Source organism: Periplaneta americana, chromosome 3, assembly GCF_040183065.1.
Source record: "Periplaneta americana isolate PAMFEO1 chromosome 3, P.americana_PAMFEO1_priV1, whole genome shotgun sequence".
NCBI lineage: Eukaryota > Metazoa > Arthropoda > Insecta > Blattodea > Blattidae > Periplaneta > Periplaneta americana.
This window is the reverse complement of record NC_091119.1, coordinates 112,826,895-112,842,990: the sequence shown is the minus strand read 5'-3', so window position 1 is coordinate 112,842,990 and position 16,096 is coordinate 112,826,895. Positions and strand designations below refer to the sequence as shown.

Sequence of the window (16,096 nt, the reverse complement as noted above, 5' to 3'; positions counted from 1 at the left end):
CAGTTGAATGATTTAAGTATTTTGGAATTCCTTTAATATATTTTTAATAAGCTGTGTCTTTTGGCAAACCTTACTGAAGGACAGCTAGTCTTGTGAGATGTATATGTTATATATAGTGATAATTCATGTCAATTATATTGTTTTTTATTTCACTACATTTGATGACCCTTTGACGTCTAGATTTAACTTGGATATGCAAAATTTCACGAGGATATACAAATCTGAAGAGGTGCTTTTAACTTTCCGCCATTCTGGCATTGTCGCTCAGAGTTAGGCCTACCTATGGCTTACTCAAATTGAATCTAGTTTCGCGATATCCGGTATAACTAACGACACCACAAAATTTCATTACGTCCTAAGTACCTACTCTGGAATGTGGTGTTACAGAACAAGTATTTGACATGTAGCTAATCCTCCAGATCCAGATAAGTACTGCACACTTAAAACTTGTGTTCTTATTAACATTTTCGCTGATAGTGAAGATGAAAAGTTATGTAAGTTACTGATATCAACCTGGGAGATATAAAGGCATTCTGTCTTTTGCGGGAAATGAGACCTCTCGCCAGATTTCGCATTGTGGATTATTACATTTATTAAGTTTGCTTGCTAACCAAGACCCATATGTTTGCTGAAGGGTAATCGGAAGGTGTTGCATGTTCTCAACAGCACATCGCTCTGCATTAATACGTATGAATGTGTTGTTAGTTACTGTTATTACTATACCCAGACATAGTCGTTGTGTGCTTGGTGTTCTCAGAAATATAAAATGTTTTTTTTTTTTCGGTAATTTTGTCCATAATTATAATCTACCTGGTCGCTTCTATCAAACTGTTTCTTCTGCCGATATACTTCTAATACCGTATATCTTTGATTAAATATTTTCTAATATCTTGTATTGATTATACTGACTATTACACTCTTACTACGTCATACTACTTTTGACCAATAAAACGGTACGAAAGGACGTATTTCGACCAATCATGGCTGCTTATCGCACAATTTTATCGCGTCCCTAGCATTTGTTTAATTTTATCGCGTCCCTAGCATTTGTTTTATTTTATCGCGTCCTTAGCATTTGTTTCTTTGTTTGCCAACATTTGGAACTGCGCTGGTCTGGACGTCAAAAAATATATATTTGAAACTGCTGTGCATCGACTGGAGTGGTTTGTTTATATATATATATATATATATAATTACAAACCACTCCAGTCGATGCACAGCAGTTTCAAATATGACTCGCATTGGCATTCAAGAACAAGAATTAATAAAAATCACTGATCATACCTATGCATCTTCTGAAATCCGATTTACAAATAAATGAAGTGCACCATTCGGAAATCCTGAATACGTTGAATACACCATGTAGGCCTAAATCAACGAGTTCCACTTCTATTACGCACACGTCCAATATAACATCAATTGAACCACCAACCACATTCAAATTTGAAAATTGTACATTTAACAATTATTCCTTTCAAAATTATTCATTCTGAAATCCTGAATAAGTTGAATACACCATGTAGGCCTAAATCAACGAGTTCCACTTCTATTATGCACACGTCCAATATAACATCAATTGAACCACCAACCACATTCAAATTTGAAAATTGTACATTCAATAATTATTCCTTTTAAAATTATTCATGTTTATTTTTTATGTCGTCGTCGTTAATTAAAACTTTTCTAACACTTGTGTATATTAGGTTATGTTATAGCTTCTGCTATATGATATTATGGATAGTCACGTATCAGAGATTGTTTAATATTAAGATTTATTGAAAATCATCTGTCAAGTGACGTTGATTACTGGGATTCGGATAATTGAAGTGGAATGCAACTGTCTTAATAAAAATGAAACTGAATCAACAAAGCTTTCTTGACTAGTAACCGTCTACAGGGTTCAATGAAGATTCCATAGTTGGCACAACTGCCATCTAGCGTAATGGTGCAATAATATATTTGAAGACAGGTTTATTTTCGTAAGTCAATTAATATTTTATTGTATTGGAGCACTTTGTTATTTATAATCTTTATATACTTTCTTCTAATCGTGTAATAGTCAATTAAATCCGACTCCAGTTTTGATTTTCTCTAGATAAATCAAAACCTCTAGTGAGATTACTGTTGATAACTACACCTCGGATGTTTGGCAAAGTGCCTTTTTCACTGGGTGGAAGTAAATCATTATTTGCATAGATATAAATGTGATTTGGAGTAAACCAAAGTGATAGGACCAATTTTTATTTTGCCTATTTTACCTTTTTAAGGTGTTTCTCACTAATAAATGCATTTTTTTGTCATTTTAAACCAATATTTCTTGTTTATTTGCAATTTTCTAATTAATTGTAATGTAATGTATATTAAATTTAAATATTTGAAACAATACTAACTTTACTAACAATAGTAAATAAAAGTAATATATTTCGGTGCTTAATCTGCTAATAATCGTGCTTTAATATTAGTGGTGTAATATGAATAATGATCGACAATCCACAGTTACAAATATAATAATGTCATGTCTTCACGGTACCAACAATCAGCTTTATAATTTGAAATATTAAGCTCCTTCTCACAGAAGTTGTCACGTAGCATTTCCAATTGTTTGCTTCCATATTTTCCAGCCTACTGCTACAATTTTGTTCTACACGTGTTTATTATTGTAGGAGAAAGAAATTTGAATGACGAACAGTCAGTTATTGTCGGGTGACAGAAGGTATACTGTAAGATCGGTTAGCTAGAATGCCTAAATTCAGTCATTGAAAAGTAAACTTCATGCTTACGTTAGTGAATTTGGTGCCCACGTGTTTTCAACCGATGGAACGGTTTTGTTATTTAAGGTTTGTGAAAAGACAGTTAATCACGAAAAAAAAAAAAAAAGTATTTTATAAGTCAACATGTGTCACATACCAAGTAAATATGTGAGTTATGTTGATATAATATAAATTTATTGCTGAAATATATTATGCCCTTTTAAAATTTATAATGCCTTTTTCAAAGATTATTGTGCCTTTTTTTTTACGTTTTTATTGCCTTTTTTTTTTTTTTGCCTGCCTATTTTAACTGTTATAAATGCCTAAATATCCGGGCTCTACTGATAACAAACACACTTTCGATTAACAGTAAGTTGTTATTATTATGGTAATGGAAAATGACATACAGTAGGCTTATTTAAAAGATGTAATAGAAGTTACATTACTTGGCTCAGTATGGGTTACCTGAACTATGTCACAACTACACAACAGCCCACATTATCAGGGTTTCAACTGATGTTAAATTCTGCAAAAATAATTATGAAGAAGAAAGTACAAAATGCTTAGCCCATGGACAGAAGAACATCATACTTTTTATAACATATAATATAAATCTAAATATAAATATAGTGTCTCTTAAAGGTTAATACTTAATTAAAAAAAATAGTTTATTGAAAAATTTATAAACACAATGCAATATTTACTTTTAAAATGTAAATAATACTTTTGTGCATAAACATTAGTGCAATTCCATTACATAAAAGCTACTGTACTTTAACTGATTTAATTTAGTTTATTGAAAAATGTGTAATCAAAGTGGAATATTTACTTTTAAAATATAAATAATACATTTTGTGCATAAACATTAGTGCAATTTGCTACGTGAAAGCTACTGTACTTTAACTGATTTAATTTAGTTTATTGAAAAAAGTTGTAAACACAGTGGAATATTTACTTTTAAAATATAAGAAATATATTTTGTGTATTAAAAAAAACAAGTGAAAGCAATATAAACTTAAAAAAAAAGTAGTGAAGAAGATTGAAGTATTCTTATAAGGACGCTTGGCTGTGTGTCTCAGTAATACAATAAAGCAATTGTGTGATTTTCGGAAGCTTTTGAATGCATTATCCTACTCTTAGAAATACTAATACTGAATATAAAAAAGCAAATACGGGAGTTAACATGGTTCAATACTGCTTAGATGCAACCTTCTATGTATAAATATTAATAAATAGCCGTTATATCTTTTCTTTAATAAAACAGGATTTTCCTCAAATGAAAATAATTTCAAAATAACTTTACCGAAAATAATTATTCAAATATTAATCCTTGTCTATGTTCTAAAATTCTTACATGTGAACAAGTGAAATATTTAGCCATTATAATGGACCCGAAACTTATGTTATAAAGATATATACATTATCTTTTTTGTCTAAATTAAGAAAATTGATACATAAATTTTGCCAGCTACAATCCCTTCTGGCATGTAGTGTAACGCGGCCTATTTATTTAGTACGCTCGTTACGCCAGGCTAAATCCATATACGACTGAATGGAATTTGTATGTAGTTCCGAAACGCCGAAACGCTGGAAATTTCAAGTTCCAGGACACGGTGGATTGCTTCCAGGACGATACGTTCACAGCAGTACGTCCATCAGACAATTTATCTACTATCTCACGTCCACACCTATTTTGCCCAAGGAAATTAGTCCAGCAAACATTTCGTCCACCAAAAAAATTGTCCATTAATATTTCAGTCAAGAATTATTGTGTCGATAATTTTTTTCTCAATTTTTCTTTATCCACTATTTCTGTGCCAACTAAATATTTTGTCCTCAAATATTTTGTTCATTTTTGGGTAACAATTACTTCCAATATGCAATTTAAAAAAAGAAGGGTTGCTATAGAAATGTATTGAATTATTTTGTAGCATATTGATGTTCATTTCTATGGAAATATGTAGTTCATTGGTTCAGTATTACATTTTGAAGAAAGTGAAAACATTTAAAATGGCTTATACGATAACAACCGCAAGAGAGCAGGACATGCTAGTCCTCCACAATTATACTCACCACTTTCATTCACATTATTATTATTATTATTATTATTATTATTATTATTATTATTATTATTATTGTTGTTGTTGTTGTAGTGGTAGTGGTATAGTAATAATAGTGTCTTAGTTTTAAACCATTTATACAAATGGACAGTCAGGAATATTGCACACAGTGTACTGGACGAGACAATAAAATGGACAACTTAATAAAGAGAACAAAGATAAATGTAAGACATAATAAAATGTGGACGAAACTTTCAGAGAACAAAATAGCACAAAGGACATTTTAAACTGTGGACGAAATAATAGTGGACATAAAACACCAGAAGACGAACAAATATAATGGACAGAATATCAAACGGATGTACGAAACAGTGGGTGAAATATCTGTGGACATAGCGTCTGGGAACCGGTGGATTATCCAAAAGCCTAATTTTAATAGTTAAAATATGTTTCAAAGCTTTAGGCGTCAAAAATAATTACGAATATACAGTATATTATATATACAGTATATATAATATACTGTATATTCGTAATTATTCCCGGCGTCCTTTTGAACTTAAGTCAAGAACTGCAACTCCAAAACTTCAACTCCGTTTTTCTCAAAACTTAGAAAAATGGAGTTTTAGGATTTTCGCAGAAACCCCTCGATATTATCACAAAATGAAGTACTCGCCAAATTTTGTTCTCATGCATATTGTACAAGAAGATACGCTATTTTCTCCCCCAGAAATTGAACCGAAGTGTAATACTGAAATTGATCTGAGATTCAGATTTTTAAATTCGGATTTAGAGCACACGAATCAGTAACAACACTATAATTTTATTTCCGATCAAAACAAAAAAAAAACAAACAAACAAACAAAAAGTTAAAATTTGCTGTTCATTGTATCATATTATATTATTATTATTATTATTATTATTATTATTATTATTATTATTATTATATTATAAACTTCAAATTAATTATGGATTCATGTTATCACTATACAGAATTTTCACACAGCTCTAAAATGGAAAATAACAGCAAACGAGAATGAATCAAATTCTTAGCACAGCGCTTACGCAGATATATGATGCTAGCCAAGAGTCTTGCAAATGACGTGAAGAGTGCCTAAAATTATTGTTCTCTGAAATTCAAGTTCAGTGCTCCTCGAATGTTCGGAAGATGCTCAGCGAACCTCTACGTAACATTTCGTAGAGTATCAATGATAATAAAATTGGTTTCGTGGTAATCTGTACGTCCAACATGCGTTGTAATTCTATTTTAAGCACCATACACTTCAACAGTTCTTCAGCTTCCTGCCTTCATATATAATTATCAGCCGGGATAGCTACGTCTTGGTAATCTGAGGTTCTATGAAGTATTGATGTTTTCATCACAAATTGTGTTGTCTGGTATATTTTCTTGCATTTCTCTATCAGTTTCTATTGAAAGACCTCACAATACATTGGCATTATCATCTTTGCTATTTTTCATGCGTATTACATGATGTGTTAATTAAGCTTTTACACGTTAAAAAGGTATCACGTGAATCTTCTCTAACTCAATCTTACACCGAAATCATAGATCTACAGCAACTGTTTTTAACACGACTCCCCATGTATAAGGATATAAATCACTGAAATAAAGAAGCATCAAAATGAATTATTCATTTATTAATTAATACGTCAGCGTTATTATTGGAATTGCTTAAATAAAGAGACTACATCGCGGATGGATTGGGGGGAGGGTTCTTTCAGGAAATACTGCGACACACATAAGCTCTTAATATATAAAAATAAATGAAGATAGATCCGCTAACATATTAAATATAGGTTGCGCGATTCCATTTGATCAATGTTGTAGTTTCATAAAATGCTGAGATGCACATAATCTCTTAAAATATAAAAACAAATGAGAATGGATCCGCTAATGTAAGTATAAGTTGCGTATTCCATTTGATCAATATTATAGTAGAAGAGTAACCTGGGCCACGAATGAACAAAAATGAAGTTCTTTAACTCACAAATGCATTGCGGGCGGTAGCGACGCAACCAACATAAGAGGCAATGTTGTAATTTTTGTTACAATATTTTTCTCGACTGGTACATAGAAAAACGTTCCACGGTAAAAAAAAATTGAAACGGACTAATTAAATTATTTTATGAATATGAATATGTGTTTAAGTGAATTTAAATTTAAAGAACGTTGTAATCTGGCACTTGTTCACTTGTATCAAACTATACGTTCACCTACAACTTAATACTACTATATTTTATCCTATATGGCGATAAATAACAGAGGTCGGTACAGGAGGCCGTAACAGCTCGTCCTACTTGTAATGACACGCGGTCCCCGTTGTGACGAGAGGTCAGTGCGCGCAGCTTGCCTAACAAATGAAGAGAGATGACAATGACCGGAATTCTCCAAGATTGGCACCATGCCATTCAGTCTTCGGAGAATGGAGGAACCGAATGTTTTGCATAGAAAGTTTCTCTATATCGCTCAATTCTATGACAGAAAGAAACTAGCAGAGATGATTCTAGTGCCATCCGCAAACTGAAGGCAATTATTCTAGGAAAAGTACTTTCAAGTTCAAGATATATTATTAGAATATTGTTATTGTTATTATTATTATTATTATTATTATTATTATTATTATTATTAAGTTTTATCACAATTATTTTTGTAATATTAACTTACTTTTAAGTATGATATAAGACTAAATCTGTACTGTAAATATTTTGTAAGAAAATAGACATTGACGAAATATAACATAGGCCTAAGCCTACATTTAAGTACATATTTTCTGCCCTCTTTTTTTTTCTAACAATATCCTCCTTTTTTAAGCTCTGTGTCTTTTCTATCGATGTGAATCTGGTCACCCTAAGTACAGTAAATGCAATATACCTGATTAAAGAGTTATGAACTTATTTTTTAAGGTAAATTATAGTAAATTATATACAAATATTGGTATTGTTGCCTTTGCATTACAATTATTAGAAAATTTAATATTTACTCTCAGTTCTTCTATCACAACACTACCTATCAATTTGCAGTTTTAATTGCCTGAATTTTAGTTTGTAAAATTTTTCTTCGATATCTCGCACCTAAGAAGTGCCCAGCTTATTTATTTTCAAAATCTGATCACGTGATCACCTTGTACATGACTAAGTATTCTTCAAAAAATGTGGAACGCTTCACGATTTTGCGTGTCATCCTTGCGCAGGGGCCATGCTAATCTTCTCTGTATCGTTCCAATTTTAGTATATGTACCGCCGAAGCGAGTACGACAGTCGATTGCGAGCGCTCTGTATATATAGTTACTCTCGTTGCGAATGGACCACTTGCGGGTAACTCTCCGTAATTTCAAATGCTTGTTTATCAGCAAGAATCACTTTAAAACTATTTTAGACTGATATCATTTGCTGTAGAAAATTATTAAGTATGAGAAACTGTGTTGAAATAAAAATACATTTTCTCAGTAAATTTCACTTATGGTACAAAACTAAACACCGCATCAGGCCTACTGTTAAACCAGAGCGGGTAGAAGAGACACAAGTCGTCTATCTTGTTGATTGGTTAGAGTTTCAGTTGATATCAACCCTTCCTCTTCAATTATGTAGCATATTATAATCTTTGGTATCCGCATGGTATCTAAATTCCGTCGACACGGAAGAAGAAGAGAACGTGACGTTACTTCCTCTAGTTCAGTGGTTCGTCGCCGAGTGGCGCTAGCCCTGTTTTCCGTGCCCAGTTTCAGGATCGCTATTCAAGTGAATGCAAAAGGTTTTTAATTTTTTTTTTATTTTATTGGGTTATTTTACGACGCTGTATCAACATCTAGGTTATTTAGCGTTTGAATGATATGAAGATGATAATGCCGGTGAAATGAGTCCGGGGTCCAGCACCGAAAGTTACCCAGCATAAAAGGTTTTTTAAAAATAACCCATTAGGTAAGAATGTATTGTAAGAGTACTTGGTTACAATATTTTACTTTTTTAAAAATGTAATATTACTACATTAACAAATTGTGAGTTATATAACACAACCCTGAATAGTAAATATAATAATTAGGCTAACCGAAAAATGGAACATTGTGCCGGCTTTAGCCAGAAATACGCAAAAAAAAAACAGTACAGCATCGCAAAACTGAACACTTTTATGGCATTATAAAGTACGCATTGACATGAAATCATAGTTTTTATACACAAGAAAGAATGTAATATAATAAAGGAGACACTTTATTTTCATCAATAGGTTTATCTACTACTTATTCATTAGTTGCAGTTGTATTGGTTTATGCGTAATTCAAGGGAACAAAAAATATTACGTGCAATAAGACTCATAAATTAAGCTTCGATATTATATCTATGCTAATGTAAGTTTTGATCTTTTGAAATACCTAAGTTATTTTGTGTTTTGTAAAATTAAAACAATTTGGCAGCACTGTATTAAGTAGTTGTATGCTACTTATTGGAGAATATTAAATTAACGACTTTTCCATGAGATCTATTACTTTCTCATACGCTCGATTAGAAATCTCTTTTGATGTGGAAACGTAATAAACAAATGTAATAAACTTGTAAACCAGATTAAGTTCTAGTCTAGATGCAAAGAATAGGCCTAATTATACTGTACTTTTGTTACCGAAATAACTTTTACGTTAATTACTACTAAAGCGCTATTATTAAAAACAAAATAATTAATAATTAAACATGTATATTTAATGAAGTAGAAGCTAGGTGCTTGGATTCAATTAGGAGTTCACAATTAGCACTTTAATACAGCACATTTTTTAACCGGCACATAGATTGAAAAATGTTCAGATGTAGAAATTCTATGGCAATCATCATAAGACAATTATTTTCTAATTCCAAAATGTCGCTCTAGCGCAGTGGTCGTCAGCACCCGCTGAAATGCGCAACGGGTACGCGGTCCCGTCCCATGTGCACCGTCGTGCAGCAGGGAGAGATAGAGAACATACCCACTAGCAGCTACGCAGTGCACCATGCACCATAGTGCACTGCGTTTTCCGCGGGTAAGCGATGCTAGCCCCAGCGTGCTCTGTGCTGACGACACCTGCTCTTGAGGATCCTGGTTAAATTTTTGTCAGAATATATTTAAATCTGCTATCCCACAAGAATTAATATATATAAATATATATATATATATATCGCTAGTGCTCTGAATTGTCACTCTAAATAATTCAAGGGTTCTTTCTTAGGCAAACGTGTTCGTTGTATTGTCAATTACGTGTAATATATTTTCTAAAATCGTGTAATGTTAGAATCCTTTGTACAGGGCAGACGAGGGAGTCTTTGCGTTCAGCGTATCTGCAAGGTCATTCATTCACCTTTGAATTCTTTTGTATTTTCACTTTTCTCAAACCCATCACAGTTTATGACACTAAAAAAGTATCGATTTTGAAAAACTCACACTAAACAGCTGAAATGCTGGTCTGGAGTTCATTCACTGGAAGGAATTACGGTCAATGTAACTAGACATAATTTTGGGCATTCAGGTGTGGAGTAATGGCACATAAATGCATACAATCGCACGATTAGCTAAGGTGTTCTTCTGATTTTCGGGTGTCACATCCAATTATTTTTTACTCGGATATTTAGCGTCAGTGGAATTGGTCATAGCCAGATAGTATTTGGTAAGGGTACATTGTTATGAGAAAGGATTGATGTCCTCTTCGTTGGATATTTTCTCTTCTTTCCTTTTTTTTTAAGATATCGAGGCAAGTTTGGGAAAATATGTGTTATGGCATACGGTTTTGGTCGCCAGTTCTTGCGTGGAAGTCCCACCTCTTTATCGGCTCTTACAATCAAAAGTCGCCCTCGGTAGAGGAGTTGGTATAGCGCTGGCCTTTTATGCTCGAGGTTGCGAGTTCGATCCCGGCCGAGATCGATGGCATTTAAGTGTGTTTAAATGCGACAGGCTCATGTCAGTAGATTTACTGGCATGTAAAAAAACTCCTGTGGGACAAAATTCCGACACACCGGCGAAGCTGATATACCCTCTGCAGTTGCGAGCGTCGTTAAACAAATCATAATTTTAAAAAATCACAATCAAAACCGCAGAAAAATGGATATCACAGATATAAGAATGAGCATACAGTTTTCTGTGTTCATGGAATTGCTCTATACCACTTCTGAAATATAGTCTAGTCTTTGGGTGGATAAAAGAAACGTCTCTTCCTTACAGATTATACAGTATAATTGGATTTACATCAAAACAAAACAATTAGGCTTATTACTACTCGCTCACATAAACGGCACAATAAAAATGACCGGTACACCACAAGAAATATCTTCTTAATTCCATAGCAGAGCGAGTTCTACCTGCTCTGTCCACAGTATTAAGAGGACAACTGGAATCTTAGAACGATCGTCACGCCAATGTTTCGCTCAGTTGCCGTGGCGACACTAGGGGGTTTAAAAGTCCCATTAGACCCTTGCCGTGTTACCACACTTTCTATTCTAAACGCTCTGGTTAAACTAAAAAATGTTTGAAGGTTGAGGGAAGGATACGGTTGAGGAACAAGACTCTGCGCCTTGGATGTGGGTTGTCCATGCATTTTTAAGATGATCTCTTGTGTTATATAGGGGAATGTTAATATCTTATTAACTTATATATTGGTCCGGCATGTGTTAATCTGAGCGGATGTATCTAAATTTTGTGTTGTCTATTAAAGTATCCCAGATAACTTACATAGAAGCCCGATATAGGACATAAACATAGGAATTGTTCGAATAGGGAAGTCTAGTTCCTGAAAGTTGCCAAGTTAGCACTACAAGGATTATTTTTACGGTAATACTAAGGGTTTATTTTACTTTACTACAAGCTTACGAATGTGTATAAGGGTACGCAGCTTAAATCCTTTCTTATGTCGGATACAGAAAGGATACGTAGACGGATAGCAAACACTGTAACTTATGTGCACCATATACGTATTTCCTTTTCTATTACTAAATCCCGGATATGTAAGTAAAATACAATATGAAAGCAAATACAACACTCGACCAAAATATTCACTATAAATATGCAAATACAATTAATTGCAAAAAATTGGACATTTATCCTTCGACGAGGTGGAAAAATTCAAATATCTGGGAGCAACAGTAACAATATAAACGACACTCGGGAGGAAATTAAACGCAGAATAAATATGGGAAATGCCTGTTATTATTCGGTTCAGATGCTTTTGTCATCTAGTCTGCTGTCCAAAAATCTGAAAGTTACCGGTTGTTCTGTATGGTTGTGAAACTTGGACTCTCACTTTGAGAGAGGAACATAGGTTAAAGGTGTTTGAGAATAAGGTGCTTAGGAAAATATTTGGGGCTAAGAGGGATGAAGTTAAAGGAGAATGGAGAAAGTTACACAACGCAGAACTGCACGCATTGTTTTCTTCACCTGACATAATTAGGAATATTAAATCCAGAGGTTTGAGAGGGGTAGGGCATGTAGCATGTATGGGCGCATCCACAAATGCATATAGAGTGTTAGTTGGAGACCGGAGGGAAAAAGATCTTTGGGGAGACCGAGACGTAGATGGGAGGATAATATTAAACTGAATTTGAGGGAGGTGGGATATGATGATAGAGACTGGATTAATCTTGCACATGATAGAGTGCCCATGGCGGGCTTATGACTGCTGGTAAAAATTCATGTTCTGGGAATAATAAGTTAATTAAGTAGTAAAATATCGCTACAATCGAAAAGTATTGGGAATAAATTTGAATAAGGAACAAAAAATAAGTTTCCTTCCCAGGCAGGATTCGAACTACGAAAGTCTTAGTTACCAGTCTATCGTGCTCTGGAGTGAACAAGGCTCTGAAATCAGCTACAAGAATCGGTCCGGTTTTTTTGCCACTACTGTACATTGCTAGGGTGCAGACAATACAATCGAATGATGAATACTGCTATGACACACCAACACAATCGGATGACCATTATGTCCGTGGTACCGGAATGTCGCATTACTCGAGTATCGTTGTACCGTGATGTCATATTAACCGAAATGTCTTATTGGCTGAAATGTCGTATGACCGAAAAGATTCGTGACCTAAAAAAAGAGACAAAAACCGCCTGAAACGAAGTGTTATGTCGCTGATTTGCATGCCTCCATAAAGAACATTTTTGTTAATTGTCCATCGAGAGTTCATTAATTCCACTTCCACCTGCATTAATGTTAACCCGATGGTGAAGATGGTCGATGCGGACTTATTATGCTTAGCATCTATCTATGCAGTTAAAAATTTGGTTAATTCGTTAGTTTGGAATAAAGTTGTCTCTACTGAGACAACTCAAAATATACTGGCAAACAATTAGTTGGAAGGGAATCTTGTATTTATAGCTGCTCATTTTTCCGGTTTACCGAAAGCAATCACGTCACTGGAAGCTCTTGACACTCTTAGGCCTAAATTTGTCATTAGCTTCTTAAGAAACAAAATCGAATCTGACTTCTGTTCCTGGCAGTGTAGGGCAAAAGTAATGGATAAAGTGACTAACATTATTTTAAAAATTCTGGATATAGACCATTCATTATCTAGTGAAATCTACCTGCGCGTCAGAGGAAGAAGAAAGTGGACTGAGGAGGTTACGTCTCTCGCTATGCTTCTACTGTTCGCTTACTCCCACCATGAGGTGTTTACTATGCTATGACGCACGCGAGCATTTGGTTACACGAATGACCGATACCAACAGTTTTGCGATATTCGAAACATTATCGGAGGAACATTCTCCATCACACCAAAAGATTTATCTCTCTGCGGAACAATTAACATTATTGAAATATCGTATCCGGGCTTTTTGTCAGAACGTACCGCGAACTTTTCGTCAAAGTGTATTAATTGTCACGCGGACATTATGCCACAATATTAAAATTGTCACAGGTAGGCCTACAATACATCACAGTAAAAATTATGTCACGATATTTAGATAGCCAAGCCAGAATATATTGTATATTGTCAATATAATACGCAACAAAGTAAATGGCTTACATGGTAACAACAAACGAAATGGCTTTCATGGTAACATAAGCAAAATTCAAGTTAACAAAATGAAACATTTGTGCAGTTGAATTTCGAAATGCATTAACAAAATAGTGGGCAAGGATCATCCTTCAATCTATCACCTAATTCAACATCTACAAAATGAAGCAGAGGAGATATGTCGCGATATTGAAAGTCTAGAAAGCGGAGACACTCACCACAAAAGAAAAAGTACTCGGATCTCGACAAGCGGGTCGAAAGGGCTGTTGTAAGATATCAGAAATATCGCGATGAAAACACGACTTTACAATACTTACGAACACTTGGGGTACAATTTTGCAGGTAAATCTTGAATTGCCTCAGGAATATTTTATAAAATATCTAATACTCGCAATAGATTTAGGCTACCTGTTTCTTTATAAGTTTCAATAAAATGATATATGTTGCAATATTTTGTAAAATATCTAATACTCACAATAGATTTGTTCACAAATTTCAATTGTTATATATTTTGTAATATTTTGTAAAATATCTACTGTAATACTTGCAATAGATTTACCTTTCCTTCACAAATTTCAACAAAGTGAAGTGCTATATGCCATATAACAATGCTGCAAATAGGACATAATTTCTGCTGTGACGTCAAACTCCCATGACAAAGCAGCCATGTAACATTCTTCGTAGGTGCTACAGCCCGCTTCAGGCCATGGCCGCCTTCACCACATTTTTCCACTGGTCCCTATGTTCTGCTTTCTTCCTCCAAGCACTGATTCCTAGCTCATGGATGTCCTTCCTCATGCTTGGTCGTCTAGGTAGGTTCCGTTCGGCTACAGTTGTGGTTTCTGGATTTGCTACAAGGATTTTTTTACGGTATAGGGCTGTCAACCCTATGACCAACCCCCACTCCGGTGGACCGGGTTTGAGCTGGCAATTGTTTAGAAGTAGTAATATCATCAAAAGTTAAACTAGCATGACCCAAGATAGGTCTATGCTATTACAAATTGTATTTGCATATTTATAATGAATATTTTGGTCGAGTGTTGTATTTACTTTCATATTTTATTTTACTTACGTATCCGGAATTTAGTAACAGATAAGAAAATACGTGTTGCAGTGTTTGTTATCCGTCTACGTATCCTTTCTGTATCCGACATAAGAAACCAAAAGCTGCGAGGTGTTTCCTACATTTTCATAAGCTTGTAGTATGGTAAAATAAACCCCTACTATTACCGTAAAAAATAATCCCTGCAGTATTAACTTGGCAACATTCAGGAACTAGACTTATGTAATAGAACATCTGTCTGTAATGCTACCGTACGCGTATACACAATTCCTATCCTTATGCCCGATATCGGGCTTATATGTAAGTTATCTGGAATAGTTTAATAGACAACACAACATTTAGATACACGCGTTCAGTTTTACACATGTCGGACCAATATATAACAAGATATTAACATTCCTCTATACAACACAAAAGATCATCTTAAAAATGCGCAGGGTCTTGTCCCTCAACCGTATTCTTCCCTCAACCTTCAAATATGTCTAACAGTAGGCCTAATGCGGTGTTTAGTTTTGTACCATAAGTGAAATTTACTGAGAAAATAGATTTTTATTTCAACACAGTTTCTCATACTTAATAATTTTCTACAGCAAATGATATTAGTCTAAAATAGTTTTAAAGCGTTTCTTGCTGATAAATAAGCATTTGAAATTACGAAGCGTTACCCGCAGGTGGTCCATTCGTAACGAGAGTAACTATATATACAGAGCGCTAGCAATCGACTGTCGTACTCGCTTCGGCGGTACATATACTAAAATTGGAACGATACAGAGAAGATTAGCATGGCCCCTGCGCAAGGATGACACGCAAAATCGTGAAGCGTTCCACATTTTTTGAAGAATACTTAGTCATGTACAATGTCACCAGATTTTGGAAGTAAAATCCCGGGGCACTTCTTAGGTGCGAGATGTCAAAGACAAATTTTACATACTAAAATTCAGGCAACTACAACTGCAAATTGATATGTAGTGTTGTGATAGAAGAAATGAGTAAAATAATATTACATTTTCTCTTAATTTTAATACCAAGACAACAGCAATACGTATAATTTAATACACTGCCTTAAAAACAATAAGTTTATAACCTTTTAATGCCAAGGCATATAATGTTGCATGTACCGTACGTCTTACAAGTATGGATTTGTGATTTTACCTATTTATTTATTTATTTATTTATTTATTTATTTATTTATTTATTTATTTATTTATCTAGTAGGGAAAGTGAGTACAAATTAAAATATA

General features: G+C 34.0%; 1 protein-coding gene and 2 non-coding genes across 4 annotated transcripts in view; 1 reads left to right on the top strand and 2 right to left on the bottom strand.

The window, feature by feature from the left end:
- The window catches only part of LOC138696394 (rho guanine nucleotide exchange factor 17), a 348,700-nt gene that overhangs the window by 316,566 nt on the left and 16,038 nt on the right, over positions 1-16,096 (bottom strand). The window lies entirely within an intron of this gene.
- On the bottom strand, positions 7,975-8,081 carry LOC138697198 (U6 spliceosomal RNA). Its single transcript, XR_011331560.1, has one exon. It is a non-coding gene; the product is annotated as a U6 spliceosomal RNA (small nuclear RNA).
- Positions 15,583-15,689, top strand: LOC138697197 (U6 spliceosomal RNA). Its single transcript, XR_011331559.1, has one exon. It is a non-coding gene; the product is annotated as a U6 spliceosomal RNA (small nuclear RNA).